Raw genomic sequence first — 18,621 nt, 5'->3', positions numbered from 1 at the left:
CTTGAAGCAGTTGCTGTACCAGTGGAGCTGGAACTTTGAGTGACACAAGCATAGAGTGCAGATCAAGTCACGACTTGGAGCTTATGAGAAAGCGGAGTTGGACGAGTAGCTGAGCTGGACCAATTAGGATACAAGGTGTGAGGATGTAGCTGAGCCAGACGGGCAACATAGAGAGTATCTGGAAGAATGGAAAATTTCGTTAAAGATTCTTGTAAGGGATATTCATCAAGAGTTAAAGGGTTCTTTAAGGGAGTCCTGAGATCACGTACAGATCAAAGAACCGGCGAGGCTAGTACGGTAGATCAAGGTGTGCCTTGAGTCTGTCTTAAATCGTGTTAAAAATGGCTAGATAAAAGATTTACTAGTAATGCAATTTCAAATATATAAAATCCATGTGTTACGTTGTGTTTTAGTTCCGATACTATAGCTCTTGCATTTACAATTGGTATCAGAGCGGTCATCTTTGTATTTGTTAATAGGTGAGATCTTGAGGAAGGAATGGAGAGCTTTCAAGAACTTGTGAACAGTTCAAAGGTTATTTTGAACTTGGGGAACTATGGTTTTTGGAAGGCTAGGATTCAGTCACTAATCAGAGGGATCGATCCACTGGCAGGGAAAGCAATTCTGGTGAAATGGGAAGAACCAAAGAAAAAAGATGCAGCAGAAGCTGATTAGCCCAAACCATAGGAGAAATGGACCGATGATGAGAGCAAAAGGTAAATACAACTTAAGGGCGTTGACGGCTATTCATTGCAGTGTGTCAGCTCAGACATTTAAGCTGATACAAGGGTGTGAAACGGCGAAGGAAGCTTGGGATGTGTTGCAGTTGCGATTTGAAGGAACAAGCAGAGTGCAGAAATTCTACAAAAGACATGCTCGCAGGTTTGAGAACTAGGTTTCATGTTCCTCCATCCTCAAGTTTGGCAATCCAGGGAAGTTCTCTTCAGGGTATGAACGATTCAAAACATTGCTAAAGAGTAAATTTTATAAGATCCTAGCTAAAACTTTTTGAACTCGAGTCACGGACGTATGAATACGCCACTGTCGTGATCATAGACAACTATCTATTTCAATCCTGACCACTAGGTTTCCACTCTGGCCCTGGAAGAGAAAAGATACAATATGTTTAATACTCGTCAGCATTCACAAATCGCTCATAGGTAGGTTTCCACTCCTATGTTTGTTTTGCTCTCCCAAACCAGATATAACACCAGATGAATACTTTCATATCACCAAGGATCTGAATCAGATTGTAGTTCATGACGCTACTCTCATGCATTTAAAGTAAATTCAGAAGAAAAAAGTTATAGGATTCGGCTTCAATAGCTCATGGAATCCTCATCAAACACATGTATCCCCATCGAAAATCCCTTTGACCCAACAATAAAACTACTTAGATATGATGAACGAAATCAAAAACATAGTATTAAAATGCTGAGTAATAATCAAAATTGAAGAAGAAAGAGAAAGGGTTCAGGAGATAGATCTCTATCTCCCTAAAAGCTAAAGTATTGAAAAACTTAAAAATTAATCTAAAACAATAAGAACATAAGAGGGCATACGAATTAGGGTTCCTAAAACATGTATTTATAGTGCTCAAGACATTTTTTGGCGTTACTTAGGGTTTCCCCAAATGAGGAAATCATTTTGGGCTTCAGAAATGGGTCTTCTAACTCGGAGATGGCTGGCTGCGGTCGGAAGGGACGTGGCCGTGGTGAATGGATGCTTGGCCGCGGTCGGGTAGCCTCTGAACATGTTGAAATGGCTGTTGGCCGCGGGTGGAAATGCTTGCCGGCTGTTTTACGGGACATCTTGCTCTTTGCGTAACTTTTGATTGAACCATTGGATTTCCAAGCTGTAAAGTGTGCTGGAAAGCTGATAATTCCATCTTTGAGATCTCCAAATTTGAGCTGGATCAGACAGTGAGAAGATCTTCAATCGGGGTTGAAATTCTGACGATTTGACTCTGAGCTGAAAATCTGGTATTCTATCCATTTTGTTAAGCTTTTCCCTAAGTTTTCTGAAAAGAGTCTTGAAACTAAAAATACTAGTAAACATAATAAAAGTGCTTGAAAGCAATAAAAAACATAGAAAAATATTTCAAAACGATCCATAAAAGTGGTCAAAATACGGTGTTATCATACAACAAGCTGCAGAATCTCAAGCAAGGAAATCGTAGCGTCGAAGATTATGCTGAGGAGTTCTCCATCTTGTAATGAGCTTTATGACAGTGAAATCCAACTGGTTTCGCGCTTCATTGGTAGATTGAGACAGCAACTACATAATGCACTGGCCCAATTCGACCCTAAAACAATAGCAGATAATTATCAGCGAGTTGTCTCCTTTGAACAGCAACTTCGCTCGTCTCCATGGTCGAATACGGCATCACGTTTGCGTGTGACGGAGCAGCCTTCAGCACCACTTATTGGCACGGGTCATGACAACACCGACATCACAGGTGCGAACACGCACAGCTCCGCCAATCCGGATGAGTCACAGCCACGTCGTTCCACACGCCTTAATGCATTTTGTTGTTTTAGCTGTGGCGTGAAAGGACATCGCCAAACTGTCTGTCTGAACCAGCCTCGCCGTGTTTTGCTTGCGGAAGGTGATCAAGTGGAGCGAGTTGCAATGTATGATTCTGAGGGCAATGATGATCACTCCGCTGAAGATGAGGTCTTGAATATGTATGGAGATGATATGTTCATAATTTACATCATTTAGGTTGTATATTTCATTTCAAATCATATCTTATTTAGCATTTTAGGTCTTTAGGGTTTGTTTTAGGACTTAGGAGTTGCCTTAGGTCCCAATGAGTCTTTGCATGTTTGGAGTGTTTATCATGTGTATTTGAAGCTATTTGGGGTTAAAAAGGTGAATCCAGGAAGAGAAATGGCGATCAGGACTTGAAAGATGGTGAAAATGGGTTTTTGGAGGTTCTCAGTGATTCTCACGTACCGCAGGCAACACTTCTCGGCGTTTTCCATGTACCGTGAGTGAGCCTCTCGGCCAAAACGCGTACCCCGGCTAAGGTTTCTCGGCCAAAATTTTTGAGTACAGACACATCTCAGAAATCGCGTCACCTGAAGGTCTTGCCGGTCGATTCAGCTGTCGGGTGCTTCATCAAAGTTAGAGAGAATTGGATCATGGTTCCAGAACAGGTAGAATCATAGGATTTGGAGGCGTGAGCAGAGAGTTAAGCTTGTCGGAAGGCACGCCTGTCTCGCTACCGTTTTGGACCGACCCGATGAGCTCCAAAGAATGCGAAGGACGATGCACTTCCAGACCGATTCAGTCTACAGGGCCTTCATCAAGATTTGAGATATTTGAGTCCTATTTCCAGAACGTTTGAGATCATTCGATTTGGAGCTATGAGCAAGAAGATAACGTTTCTGGAATGGACGCATGTCTAGAAGCCTCTTTCTGACTGTGTCAATGCACTGCGAAGATGAGCCCTCCAGAGAACTTTCCACTTCCCAAGCACCGAACGTTTCTTCATCAAAGTTGAAGATATCTGAGTGTTCGTTCCACTGAAGTTGGAATCGCGCCATTTGGACCAGTATCCTGGGAGTTACTCTCCCACGAATTTGATGTGGTCCGAGGAGACCTGAAGCCTGCGAGATAGTCTTGCGACTTGGCTAACTCGCAATGCCTGGACATTAATGTCTGGGGGTTGAGCTGCGTGTTAAGATGTGCGAGTAAGGTAACACTGGGTAAGATCTAAGGTTCTCGAGCAAGAAAAATACTAAGTCCACAAGCGTGCGACTTGAGCATGCGAGTTTGCCAAGCTTGGAACTGAGTCGCATGAAGACTCGCAATTTACACTTACTTGCGCATGGGACTTGGGAGTGATGAAGACCACCCCGCACATATTTCTGAAAGCCCCTGCTACATGGTCGTGCGAGTTAAGGAGCAAAGGGAACTAAGCCGCACGAAGATTCGCGTTTTACACCGAGAGAGTAATGCGGCTGGGCTTACATGGATTCTATCTCGCTGAAGCTTCTCGTCAGGATCATGCGAGTTGGGCATGCGACTTGGGACTAAGGGATGACCAAGTCGCACACATATTCTTCCCAGATTTCGTCTTGGTCATGCGAGTTGAAGAGGATGAAGAGTGAATTGCACAAAGACTCGCAGAACACTCCTAGATGGGCATGCGGCTGAAACTAAAGGACTTAAGGCTCACAAGACTGCTTCTTTGGCTGTGCGACTTGGACATGCGACTTAAGAAGCTCCTGACCAACTCGCACACTCGTCATTTTATCCATTAAAGCCGGGTCAGGACCCGGTTTGTTCCGGGCTGACCCGGTTCATTTTAGAACCTATATATAGTTTTTTAGGGTTTTACCCCAAGGACTTAAGCTTTATTCCATAATCTCTTTGCCTCTTTTGTGTAAGAAAACTCCTTTTGAAGATAAATATCTGATTTTGGGCGTTTTAATCAAGAGAGTTTGAGAGATCTTGTGTTTAAAGCTGCAAATCCATCATTATCAATCTTATCCATCTACATTTCTCGTCATTAATCATGCCAATCTTCTCAACTTGCAAAGGTTTAAGAGAGATTAGCATGATTAGTGAGTAATCCTCATATTAAGGTCTTAGATATGTAGATTAGGGTGCTTAGGTGGTAGATTAGTGAGCTTAGGGGTTAGATCATTCATATTCCATTCTCTACAACCTGTTTTTAATGCTAGATCCATACACATCATATGTGGTCTAGATTCTGGGCATTTCATGCACCAAAAGTGTTTGATGAAATGTCTGAACCAAGATTGTTAGAGGTTTAAGTATTATTCATCATGGGAATGATTGTTTATATGCTTAAATGACAGATTAAACTGGTTCTCAATGCTTGTTGATTCATTTTTCACTAATGATGATTAGGTTGGAAACTGTTTTAACATAGATGTTAATGCCTTCATGAGAGGATTAGCTTAATTAATGATGTTTAAGTTGAATGGTTTGCTTGATCACTTGATTCATTAGCTCACTAGTTTAGCACCAAAGGCACCCTAATTCACTATCATGTCTAAGACCTTTCTCATCATCATACATACATTCTCATCTCATTTAGCTTACTTACTTGCTTGTTTAAGTTGATCATTAGCTTTAACTCTTGTTTTAAGTTCTTAGTTGTCATTAATCATCAAAATCTCACTCATTTGGCTTGAATTAAGAACTGATCCTGCATCTTAGTGTCTACACATGATGGATTGATACCCTTTGTACTGCAAAGTGGCAAAAGGGATTGATAACCCCTCATTTAGAGCCTTGAAAACTCTAAGTTATCAGGAGACGTGGGCTATTTGCTTGTTACACGTCGTTCTTGTTTGGTACCTTCGAGTCGCGGTGATCAATGGCTTCGTACCAATATTTTTTGTTCGACCTAAACTATAAAGGGTTGCATTTGCAGCTTCATTGTGGACTCTGGCAGCTCCCGTAACGTCATCTCCACATATGCAGTTTGCAAATTTTACCTCTCCATGGAAGCTCACCTAGAACTGTATTCATTGTCATAGTTACAACATGGGTGCACTCTTCGTGTCATGCACCAGACCCATGTGGCTTTCTCAATTGATCCACTGATAACACCGTATTTGTATCCATTTTTCACCATTGATTTCAAATGATTTTTCAAAGGTTTTAATCAGTTTTAGGAACTTTTATTATAATTTCTATGTATTTGTAGTTTCAAGGCCCTTTTCAGGAAACTTAGGGAAAATGGAAGAAATCAACTTTTTCAGCTCAGAGTCAGACCGTCAGAAGTTCAGGCTCAAATGAAGACTTTCTCACCGTTTGATCCAGCTCAAATTTAGAGACAATCAAGAGGAGACAACCAGCTTTCCATAGCACTTTACATCACGAAGATCCAACGGTGCAATCAAAAGATATATGAACACTACAAGAAAACACCCGATTTCAGACGACCATATTCTTCGGTAATCCATCGAAAAACGTCATTCCGGACGGAATTTTGACGAAAAGAAGTCGTCGGGATTATCCCGTCGAAAAAAAAAATTCGCCGGAATTTCATCCGAAATTTCCGATGAAATACCGAGGATTCCATTTATCCGACGGATTCCCGTGGACGCATCTTTTCCAATGGATTCCCAAGGATGGATATTTTCCGACGGATTCCCGAGATTACAGTCTCCGACGGAATACCGACGGTTGTTTAAACCGAGGAGTTTCCGATGACCGTTATTTCGTCGGGGGTTTTAATTCTGACGGAATACCGACGAGTTTGACGGTTTTCGTTTCCTGTTGGATTTCCGACAGGTATTCATTTCCGACGGATTTCCGACAGTCATTTTTTTATACCGATGATTTTCTGATGGTAAACGGAAAATCAAAATAAAAATAAAATTAATTTTAAAACTAATATTTAGATACATAAAATTGTATGAGGTCAAAAAAATAAGATAAATAAAATTGTAATTAAATATAAATAAAAATGAAATTTATAAATATAATTAAAATATTTTAACAATTTCTAATTTTCAAATAGTCAAATAAGAAAAAAAAAAACTAAATCTAGGTTTTCGGATTTCCCGTTCCCGAACTTCCGAATCCAGGGAAGTCAGGGAACCTCGCCTTCATCCTAATTGCCATGGTTGCGACCTCCGATTTATTTGTAGTGAGCTCCGATTAGGTCGTAGTGAGCTCCTGTTGTGTAGCGTCCAACTTCTGCTCCAAATCCGCTGCTTTTGCCTTGAGCTCTTCGTTTTGCTCGACGATATCTTCGGGATAATAAGAAGAACCGAAAGACTCTTGACTCGAGACAACATTACCCAAACCACGTCGGCGTCCTTTCTTCAATGGAAGTTCCTGCACAATTAAAAAAATAAGTTTTAAATACCAACAGCAAATCTAGACAAAAAAAATAAATGTAAACAAACAAAAAAAAACTTACTTCGCGAACCAAACGGTTGATTTCCTCGTGCGACAAAAAGACGGGGGATGAGGAGTCACCTTGTGACTGTTGACTGCTCTCGACGGTCTGTGTCACCTTCTCATAAATTTCATTCATTTCATGATCCTGAATCCCATTGTTCCCCTTTTTTGTGTGCACCTTTTTCATCACCTGAAGATGATCTGAACGCACTCCTCCAGCCTATCTAGTCTATTAAAAAAAGACACTTAAATGTTATAATAAAAAGTGAACAAATATTGTAAATCCCAAAAACAAGATAATTTTTGTTTACCATTTGGTCTTCTTGACTCAAGAAGCTCATCAATCCGGAGTTGTGAACATATTGCCTTTTACCTTTTTGGTCACTCCTTTTGTTTGTGATATTAGTCTTCGATCTCTTCTCCATCTCGGGGTTTTCCCAATATGGGATGTAGTGTTCCCAGACAGAGGCATTCAACCCTTTCAGTTTGCCTTTCCCCTTCCTCCAATTCTGCTTCCACTTGTACATGTTTCTTGAGAATTGCCTAGCACACTCAGCAAGAAACAAGCCCTCCACCCTCTTCGTGCGGTTTGGATGCCATGTAAACTCTTGCTGAAAAAAAATTAATGTCTGAAATACTAATTTAAGAAAAAATTTGTATCGAATAAATTGTTTGAAACTTATCGCAAACTGTCTGAACCATATGTTTTTCTCTTCGATAGAGATGTCAGAAAACTTCTTGTACGGTTTCTTGAGGATTGAATGCAGCATTCTTAAAACACATTTACTAATCCAGTTATTGATAAAAAAATTTTAAAAATATTTTCTAAATTATTAATATTTCTGAATTATTAATATTTTCTTGTGAATATATTTGTTAGAATTAACTGCTTATATATATATATATAGTATTTTACAAAAATTAGCAATTCTATTTTTTGACAAAAGTAATAATTCTAGAAATCAAATAATTTTACATATCTAACAAATCTAATAATATTTACAAACTAAAAAATTTACAAACAAATTAACCACAATTATAATCTAACAATTCTATTTTTTCTTACAAATCTACACTTATCAAATCTAACAACTCCTAATAAATCTCCTTAAATCTAACAAATTTTCCTAAATCTAAGAATTTCCCTAAATCTAACAAAGAACTCATAAATATGGTACTTACATATGTAGGCCGGCGAACAGGGGCGGTGGAACAGGAGGAGAGACGGCAGCCACTGGCGGAGCAGGAGCGGCGGAGCAGGAGCGGCGGAGCAGAAGCTGCACAGGAAAAAAAAAATTTCAGAATACCAGAGAAGAGAAGAGAAAGGAGGAGAAGTGAAAGCAGGAGAAGAGAAGAAAAAGAAGAGAGGAAGAGGAGGAGCTTACCAGGAGCAGGCGGCCCAGATCTGAGGAGAAGAGGTGGATCGAGTGGAGGAGATGAAGAAATCGGCAATGGAAACGAGAAATAGAAGAAGAAGATAGGTTTAGAGAACAAAATTGCAAAGTCCACATTTATATCCAGTTTCCAACGGAAAAGTGGTCGGAATTTCGTCGGGACCCACTAAAAAAACCAAAATTTTCATTTGGTGGTTCCATTTCCTAGGTTAATTTTTAGAAACCGTCAGAAATCCGTCTGGAATTCGGACTGATTACCGATGTAAATTAAAAATTTTGGTATTTAATTATTCAGTTAACACCTGGATACATGTGTTAACCTACGATTATTGAACTTTCCGTTGAAAATCTGTCAGGAATCAAGATTTTAGAGTATGAAATATTGAAACTAAATTGAGATTTGGCTTTAAAAGAACATTCTTATATCCATATAACAATATTTAACATATAATTCAACATAAAACAAAACTTATGTTAATTTTTAAAAATCGAGTAATGATCACATGTAACCTTTCATAAATGTATGTATATTACTTACATAGAACTTTAGGGTTTGGTTTAGGGATTTGATTAAATGATGAAAAAAATCTTATATCCATATAACAATATATTTAATTTATAAATCAACAACTTATAAAAGTTGTATTCACTTTTTAAAATCAAGTAATTATCAACATGTAACCCTTGATCAAGGTATATAACACTTATATAGAAGTTATATAAAACTTTAGAGTTTAATGTATTGATTTGGTTAAATGATAAAAACAATATTATTTTGAGACAAAATAACATATAACTCATTTATAATATGAAATCCCATTATAATTATCCTAATTGACTAATAAAAATTCAGTTTTGATGTTTATGAACCCTTATTCCCACGGATTTCCGTCGGAAAACAATAACTCCGTCGGAATTTTCCGACGGAGTTATTGTTTTCCGACGGAAATCCGTGGAATCAGGGTTCAGAAACACATGTTAAAAATCTATTGCACACGTGTGTTGACTGGTTCTCGACGACTTTCCGACCGATTTTATATCTACCTGTCGAAAATCCGTCGGAATTCCCAACAAGTTGACCAAATTCACCGGCCCCGGAAAACTCTCACCCGCGTCAAAGTAGCATTTTACCTGTCCTGGAAGACTCTCACCCCCAGTGGACCTAAGGACGAGCCACAAGGCCCAATATCAAAGTCCACTTCGCCATCTCTTTTCAGAGAAGCCCTAAATGAGACCTGGAAGACTTCAGAACCTATAAATACATTTCTTAGCAGCCATTAATGGGTGTGTGCTCCTGTAATGAGATTTTGAGCCACCAAACTTTGTTTTTCTAGGGTTAGGTGATTGAGATGGAGATTTTTCCCCTGATCCATTGTTCTTTCTCCTTTCTATTCAATTAACTTTTCTGTTTCATCTTTTGCATTCTTTCATGTCTTTTAGCATTCCTTGCATCATGTAGATTTGTCCCAAAGAGTCAAGTTGTTTGAAGAGTTTTCAATAAGCATATATATATATTGATTAGGATTTCTAAGTTTCTAGACCATATTCTTGATCTTATCTCTTCTAAGTTGTTCATATCGCATGAGAGTAGATTCATTACCTATTCTCTGAACCTAGGATCGATCAGAGCCACGAGAGTGCTTAGCAGATGATTCAAGTGCAATACCAGGAGGGATAGCCCGAGACATTCCTCTAAGGATTGGAGATTGTATAGCACCTATCGATCTATACATAGTGAAGACCAAAGATGACTTATATCATCTTATCCTTGGATGGCCTTTCTTAGCGACTGCTGGAGCCATCATGGATTGGCCCAACCGGAGAGTTTCTTTTGAAAATATTGACAAGAACATCTTCTATGAAGCTACACCAGTTAAGAGCAAAGGGGGGGGGGAGAGCATAAAGCCCAGGTATTTGAACCAGAAGAGCTCTGGAGTGATGAAGAGCCTGCAAGACAGAACAGGAGAACCCCGAAAAGGACTTGTCTTAGGACAAGATCCTATTTGAACTAAGCCGTTTTCTCTGCAAAATGTAGCTAAGGACTATAAACCAAAGCGCTTGATGGGAGGCAATTCTTTTAAGTACTTATTTGTTTTTGTTTAACTTTATTTTTCTATTAAAGTTCTGTTTCTTTTTTTAAATTTTAGACAGGCCTTAGTATGCATCTCTAAAAAAAACAAAAAAAAAAGAGAGAAGAAAAGGAGCTGACCGCGGCCAGAAGAGGTTTTGCCGTGGCCACGAAGACTTCACCCGCGACCAGCAAGCATCTCACCGCGGCCACGACATCCTGACCCGCGGCTAGCATCGATCCGGCCACCCTTGGCCACTTCCATCTCTACCTTGATTCAAACCAATCCAAGTTTGATCAAGCACCACTCCACCAACCACCATCGACAATTCAACATCCTACCACCTCCACAACCACCTCACAATCCATCACCAACACTTGGTAAGTTTTCTTTTCCTTCATCTTTTAAATTTTCACATAATCTATTTCTCATCCTTGCATGATTCATTTCACACTGGGGACAGTGTGATTTAAGTATGGGGGAGGATTCCATCCCTTTCTAACCACCTTTCTTTGCATGAGCCTTTGCATTCTACATTTTCTTTAAAATTTTTCAATTTTTTTTGGTTTTCTTAAAAAATTTCAAAAGTCTTTTGAGTTTCTAAAAGTGTTTTCAAAGGTCAAATACATTTTGAGGAAATAATGGCAAAATCGATGATGATAACCAACCTGTTAGCTTCTACACCAATCATTCATAAAAAGCTCTTTCAAGGATTAGTACTAGACTAGGCGGTAGCTAGAGTACTTACACTTCGAAATCTCACCAGAGGACTTCTATTCATGGAGATATTTTCTGACAGGATAAACTAGCTCATTCTACTTGGACATAATCTTGACATCTAATTTTCTCATCAATGGTTTTAAGAAGGCATCATGATATACATCTAGTACATCTTTACCTTACTGCTACCACTCTTTGTTGTCCTAGATGGCCAGTTCATTTTTAGCTGGTACCTCACCCTTAACCCAAACCTTCATTTTCAAACGTCATGCATTCTCTCTTAAGTTTATGTTGACAGATATGTGCAAATACGCCGGAGAGGGAGGAACAACATAGTTTTCAGTCACACAAGAGGAGGACTGAATGAAACCGGGAGGAAGTGTACCATGTAACCTCGGAAATCTCATGATACTCAAAAAGCTCATTCTAAAAGGTAATTTTTGTGCTCCCTAATACTCTAAGTCAAAAGGCGGTTTCCCTTTTCCCAAATAAAGAAAAGCAAAAAAAAAAAGAGAAAAAGAAAGGAAAGGAAAGGAAACCAAGAGCCTAAAAAGTCTTAGAAGCCAAAATCATTTGAGTCAAGGCAATAGGTATTCAGTTAAGGAGTTATGGATTCACAACCTGGACAATAATCCAAGTCTGGGGGAGTTATAAGGAGAACCTGAAGGAAGGAGATCAGAAATCTTGAAGCAAGGACTGGAAACTGTGGGTACATTGACAGTTCCATCCTCTCTTGCTGTTTTGCATAATGTCCCGTCTCTCCAGAAAAAAGTAACCCTAAACACATCAAGCCTTACCACTAAAAGCCTTTTGATACCTAACCTTAAATGCCTTGTTAATATCCTTTTGATGAGAATCACTGAAACCTTTAATGAATATTAAGAGCTAGTTGACTGGAAGTTAGTTCTAAGTGTGTGGATTTTCGCATGACGGATTAACGGACTAGTTATGTTTGTATTTTGGTGAGAATTTTCTAGACTTGATCTGATTGATGCATTGTCCATAATAAAGGTCTAGAAGTATGGTTGCTGATATTTTTGAGTTCCCACTCATTTCTGTTGAATGATATTTTTCCAGATATGATATTGTTTTGTTTGGGGACAAACAAAGTCTAAGTCTAGGGGAGTTGATAACACCTTAGTTGTACTCATTTTCACCATTGATTTCAAATGCTTTTTCCAAGGGTTTTAATCAGTTTTAGGAACTTCTATTATAATTTCTATGTATTTGTAGTTTCAACGCTCTTTTCAGGGAATTTAGGGAAAATGATGGCAAAATGGAAGAAATCCACTTTTTCAGCTTAGAGTCAGACCATCAGAAGTTCAGCTTCAAATGAAGACTTTCTCACCGTCTGATCCAGCTCAAATTTGGCGAAACTCAAGAGGAGACAACCAGCTTTCTATAGCACTTTACATCACGAAGATCCAACAATGCAATCAAAATATATATGGAGAACAAGTTGACCAAATTCACCGGCCCCAGAAGACTCTCACCCGCGGCAAAGTAGCATTTTACCTGCCCTGGAAGACTTTCACCCCCGGTGGACCTAAGGACGAGCCACAAGGCCCAATATCAAAGTCCATTTCACCATCTCTCTTCAGAGAAGCCCTAAATGAGACCTGGAAGACCTCAGGACCTATAAATACATTTCTTAGCAGCTCTAAACAGGTGTGTGCTCTTGTAATAAGATTTTGAGCCACCAATATTTGTTTTTCTAAGGTTAGGCGATGGAGATGGGGATTATTCCCCTGATCCATTGTTCTTTCTCCTTTCTATTCAATTAACTTTTCTGTTTCATCTTTTACATTCTTTCATGTCTTTTATCATTCCTTGCATCATGTAGATTTGTCCCAGAGAGTCAAGTTATTTAAAGAGTTTTCGATAAGCATATATATCGATTAAGATTTCTAAGTATCTAGACCATATTCTGGATCTCATCTCTTCTAAGTTGTTCATATCGCATGAGAGTAGAGTCATGACCTATTCTCTGAACCTAGGATCGATCAGAGCCACGAGAGTGTTGTATCAGATCATCAATACCTAGCTTCAGAAGAACATAGTTGCTATAGGAGTCGAGAGCTACCTGTAGAGAAGATGCGAGCAGACGAATCCGGTATTTAATGCATGATCTTAGTTCTGACATGAGAACGAGAGTTAATTGTCAGATCTGAATGATTAGATGATTAAGATGGCAAGAGTTGGTTAATCATACACATGTCAATTCTAGTTCCATGCATATCGCAGAAACAGATGAAATCTAAATCTAAATCGCCACCAAACATCGATTAGAGTAAACCGGAGAAGTCTAAATCGCCACCTATGAGTCTATAGTTTGAGTCGATATTGTTTTAACCATTCATTCTGCATTGCATCTTATTTCTTGTGAATATTAGATTAGGTTTAGTTTAGGATTCTTAACCAAAAATCCCAAAATCCCATGAGTTTATGACTTTGCTTACTTTCCCAGTTTGTTGTTTCTTGTAGATTAGATATTCTCCCTGTGGATTGACACCCTAAGTCTTACAACGTACATCTGTGCACTTGCAGACACTAAGGTTTTATAAATTTAAAACTTTTTGAGGACCAACGGGCTTGTAAAAGAAAAACAACTCTAGGCCTGCACCCCATCATCCACATTACCTTGATCAAATTTATTGCCACATTGCATCAATGAATGTCAGTCACTTACTACTTGGAAGATCGTGGGAATTTGATCGGAAGATTTTTCATGATGGTGCGAAAAACACATATAAGTTCACATGGGAGAAATATCAGATCTTACTTCTTCCAACTCCAGAATACTAGGGGCAGTCGCCATTCTCAGATGTTCGTCTCCAACAACCTCCTCCTGTGCCTGCCAATGCACCGCTCCTTTGTTCGCTACATGCCTTCAAACAGGAGTTGCGACTCGAAAGAATGGCTTTTTCCTTAATCGCACCTTTTGTTTGATGGGCCTCAGGTTCGCAGGTCTTTTGCAAGCTCTTTGGTCCGGAGTTTTATATTTATAAAACCTTAATGTCTGAAAGTGCACAGATGTACGTTGTAGGACTTAGGGAGTCGATCCACAGGGAAGATGTCTGAAAGTGCACAGATGTACGTTGTAGGACTTAGGGAGTCATAAACTCATGGGGGTTGTGGAGTTTTTAGTTATGGGAATTAAAACTAATCATAACCTAATATTTACGGGAAACTAAATGCAATGCAAATGAGTAGCTAGAGAATATCTAAAAGGTGTTCGACTCAAACTAAGGACTCTAGACTCATAATGGGCGATTTGGACTTCTCCGGTTTACCCTAATCGATGTCTAAGCATTTCAAATTAGTCTCCGGGCGATTTATCCTTATCTATTTCTGGGATCTACATGGAACTTGAATAGCGATATGTATGGCTAACCAAATCTCGTCACTCAACCAACTAATCACTTAGATCTTACAATTAACTCTCGCTCTCATACCTGGAATAAGATCATGCATTCACTTCTGAATTCGTATGTTCACATCTTCTCTACAGGTAGCTTTTGACTCCTGTAGCGACTATGTTCTTCTGAAACTAGGTACGGATGATCTGATACAGCACTCTCGTGACTCTGATCGATCATAGGCTCATAAAATTGGTCATGAATCTATCCTCATGTAGTATAAACAACTTAGAAGAGATGAGATCTAGCATATGCCTTAGAAACTTAGAAATCCTAATCGAACATGTATCCTTCAAAACTCTTTAGAAACTTGACTCTCTAGGACAAATCTACATAATGCATGGAATGATAAAAGACATGAAAGAATGCATAAGCTGAAATAGAAAAGCTAATTAGATAAAAATGAGAAAGAACAATGGTTCATGGGAAGAATCTCCATCTCCATCGCCTAACCCTAAGAAAACAAAGTTTGGGGGCTCAAAAACTCATTACAGGAGCACACACCCAATTAGGACTGCTAAGAAATGTATTTATAGGTCATAAGGTCTTCCAGGTCATAATTTGGGCTTCTCTGAAGAGGAATGACGAAATGGGGTTTGATGTTAGGCCTGGTGGCTCGGCATAGGTCCACCACGGGTGAGAGTCCTCTGGGGCAGGTAAAACACTTGTTTGCCGCAGGTGAGGGTCTTCCAGGACTGCTGAATTTTGTCAACTTGCTCTTCATGTATCTTTTGATTACACCGTTGGATTGTCCTGATGTAAAGTGTTATGGAAATTTTGTTGTCTCCATTTAAATGTATCCAAATTTGAGCTGAATCAGATGGTGGGAAGGAGGTCATTTGAGGCTGGACGTTTGACGGTCTGACTCTAAGCTAAAAATGTGAATTTCTTCTATTTTGCCATCTTTTCCATAAGTTTCCTGAAGAGAGCCTTGAAACTACAAACATAGAAAAATCATAATAAAAGTTCCTAAAAATGATTAAAACCTTTGAAAAAGCATTTGAAGTGAATGGTGAAAACGGGTACAAATATGGTGTTATCACTGTTCCATCCGCCACGCCATCTCATGCAGCCTTTGAGTCCTTATTAGCTGTGTTTTCAGACATTTTCCCAGCTGAGTTGCCTGCGAGTCTACCACCTTTACGGGACATACAACACCAGATTGATCTTGTCTCTGGTGCAATGTTACCGAACAGACCTCACTACAGGATGAGTCCGACCGAGCATGAGTAATTGAGGTGACATGTAGAAGAGTTGCTTTGAAAAGACCATATTCGGAAAATTTTAAGTTCATGCGCTGTCCCTGCACTCTTGATTCCAAAGAAAGATGGTTCATGGCGACTGTGTGTGGACAGCCGAGCGATTAACAGATAATAGTGCGTTATCGTTTTCCGAGTCCCCGACTTGACGATTTTCTGGATCAATTTGGTATAGCTTCTGTTTTTTCGAAGATCGATCTAAAGAGCGGGTACAATCAGATCTGTATACGTCGTGGTGATGAGTGGAAGACAGCGTTTAAGATGCGAGAGGGCCTTTACGAGTAGTCTGTCAAACGCTCCTAGCACCTTTATGCCTGGCCTTGCAGCCATTCATTGGGAAGTTTGTCATTGTATACTTGGACGTTATTCTCATTTTTAGTGATACTGTTTGCACCCATGAAGCTCATCTTCGTGATGTTCTTGGCGTTTTGCGTAAGGAACAACTTTGTGTGGCAAAGAACAAGTGCGAGTTTGGCGTGTCCAAAGTTTTGTTTCTTGGTTATGCTGTCTCTGATAAAGGCTTATCTGTTGATCTGTCGAAGATCAAAGCCGTGCGTTCTTGGCCGGTGCCTACAACGGTTAGCGAGGTGTGCAGTTTCCATGGTTTAGCCTCGTTCTGTCGGTTCTTTGCCCCTCATTTAGAAGTATAATGGCTCCTATCACTAGTTGCATGAAAGATGGTAAATTTGAATGGACGTCCGATGCAGATGCCGTGTTTTCTCTCATTAAGGAGAAGTTGACTTCGGCACCGATTTTAGTGCTCCCAGACTTTACACAGACCTTTGAGCTACATTGTGATGCCTCCAAATTATGGATTGGTGCGGTTTTAATTCAGCATGGACAACCTGTGGCTTATTATAGTGAGAAGTTAGGAGGTCCAAGACGACGTTATAGCACCTATGATGTCAAATTTTACGCCATTGTCCAAGCTATTAAGCACTGGAAACACTACCTTGTTTATCGTGATATTATCTTATTTACAGATCATGATGCATTACGACACTTGGACAGTCAGACAAAGGTATCAGCGAGACATGCTACTTGGATCGCGTTCCTCCAACAGTTCATGTTTTCTATACGTTATCAGGCAAACTGAATCGCGTAGCCGATGCTCTTAGCCATCGTCATGCTCTCGTCACGACAATTCATACATCTTTAAAAGGTTTCATTGAGTTCTCTGAACTCTATCCATCGGATCTTTTTTTGGTAGTATCTTTGCTGATGTGTCTAATGGTTTGAATGTTGATTATACGATGCATGATGGGTTTCACTTCAAGGGTCTTTGTGTCTGTGTACCTGAGTGCAGCATTCGCCTGCAAATCATTCAAGAACTTCACAACGAGGGCCATGTCGGACGTGACAGAACATTGCAGTTGGTGTCTACTTCGTACTTCTGGCCTACTTTAAGATGTGATGTGGAGCGCTTTGTCGAACGATGTTGCATTTGCCAACAAGCCAAAGGCAAAGCTTCGAATGCGGGTCTGTATCATCCTTTAACAATTCTGACACAACCTTGGAACGACGTCAGCATGGATTTTGTTTTGGGACTTCCTCGTACTCAACGCAGCAATGACTCGATTTTTTTTTGTAGCGGACCGTTTTTCGAAGATGGTGCATTTTATTCCATATAAGAAGACAGCGGATGCGGTGAACATGGCCATTTGTTCTTTCTCAAAGTCTACAGGTTTCACGGTCTGCCTTCTTCCATTGTGTCGGATAGGGTCACTCGGTTTATTAGTCATTTTTGGCGTTCCCTTTGGAAGCTTCTGCGTACGAGTTTGGACATGAGCACTGCATATCATCCGCAAACCGCTAGTCAAACAGAGGTGACGATTCGTTCATTAAGTAATCTGATAACTAAGAGTTTTCAAGGCTCTTAATGAGGGTTATCAATCCCCTTAATCAGTTGTAGAATAAAGGGTTATAAATCTTTCAATGTGGTTTAGACACTGATCTATGAGATAGTTTCTTAATCCAAGCAATATCAGTAATTTGGTTGGTAATAAGTGCTTAAAATGAAAACTAAATAAGACAATGACAAGTGATTAAAGTAAATTAAAGCAAGCAATAACAATAAACAGGTGATGATGATATAAATATGATGAGGGAAAGGTTTTAGACATGATAAATGATTAGGCTGCTTTAATGCTAAATTAGAGCGCTAAATGAACAAAAAATAAGCAAAACCATTTAACATAGACTCTTAAGTAAGATAATCCTCATGAAGGTATTAAACTTCTATGCTAATCCTCTTTCATACCAAATTCCCATTTGAGAAGCATGAATTAACAAGCATTAAAAACCAGTCTAATAAATCATTTAAGCATTTAAGCATTAAACTATCACTATCATGATGAAAAACGCTTAAACCTCTAACAAGCTTGGATCAGACATTTCATCAAACACCTTTTGGGTGGTGAAATGCTTATGATCTAGACCAGAGTGATGTGCAAAGATCTAGCCTTGAGAACAGCTTGTTAGAGAATGGATGATGCATGATCTAACCCCTAAATTCTCTAATCTAATATCTTAGCACCCTAATCTACATATCTAAGACCTTAAAATGGATCTACTCACAGGTGATGTTAATCATGATTAGAAGCTTGGTTTGCTGAAAAGAAATGATAAGAACAAGACTTTTATGATGCAAAACGAGATATCTCTTATAAAGGAACCAAATTTTACACAAAAGAGGCAAGTTCTCAAAATAGATAAAGGATAAGTAGGGTTTTTAGTCCCTAAAACTATTTATAGTGAAGGTAAGCGAACCAGGTCAACCCAGAACAAACCGGGTACTGACCCAGTATTCTTGGATAGCTGGGTGAGCACCTCGGTGTGTGAAGGATCCAAGACCAAGGAGTTGATG

This window comes from Eutrema salsugineum, unplaced genomic scaffold, assembly GCF_000478725.1.
Source record: "Eutrema salsugineum unplaced genomic scaffold, Eutsalg1_0 scaffold_4, whole genome shotgun sequence".
Classification (NCBI taxonomy): domain Eukaryota; kingdom Viridiplantae; phylum Streptophyta; class Magnoliopsida; order Brassicales; family Brassicaceae; genus Eutrema; species Eutrema salsugineum.
The sequence above is the reverse complement of the archived record's forward strand: the minus strand, read 5'-3'. Positions refer to the sequence as shown.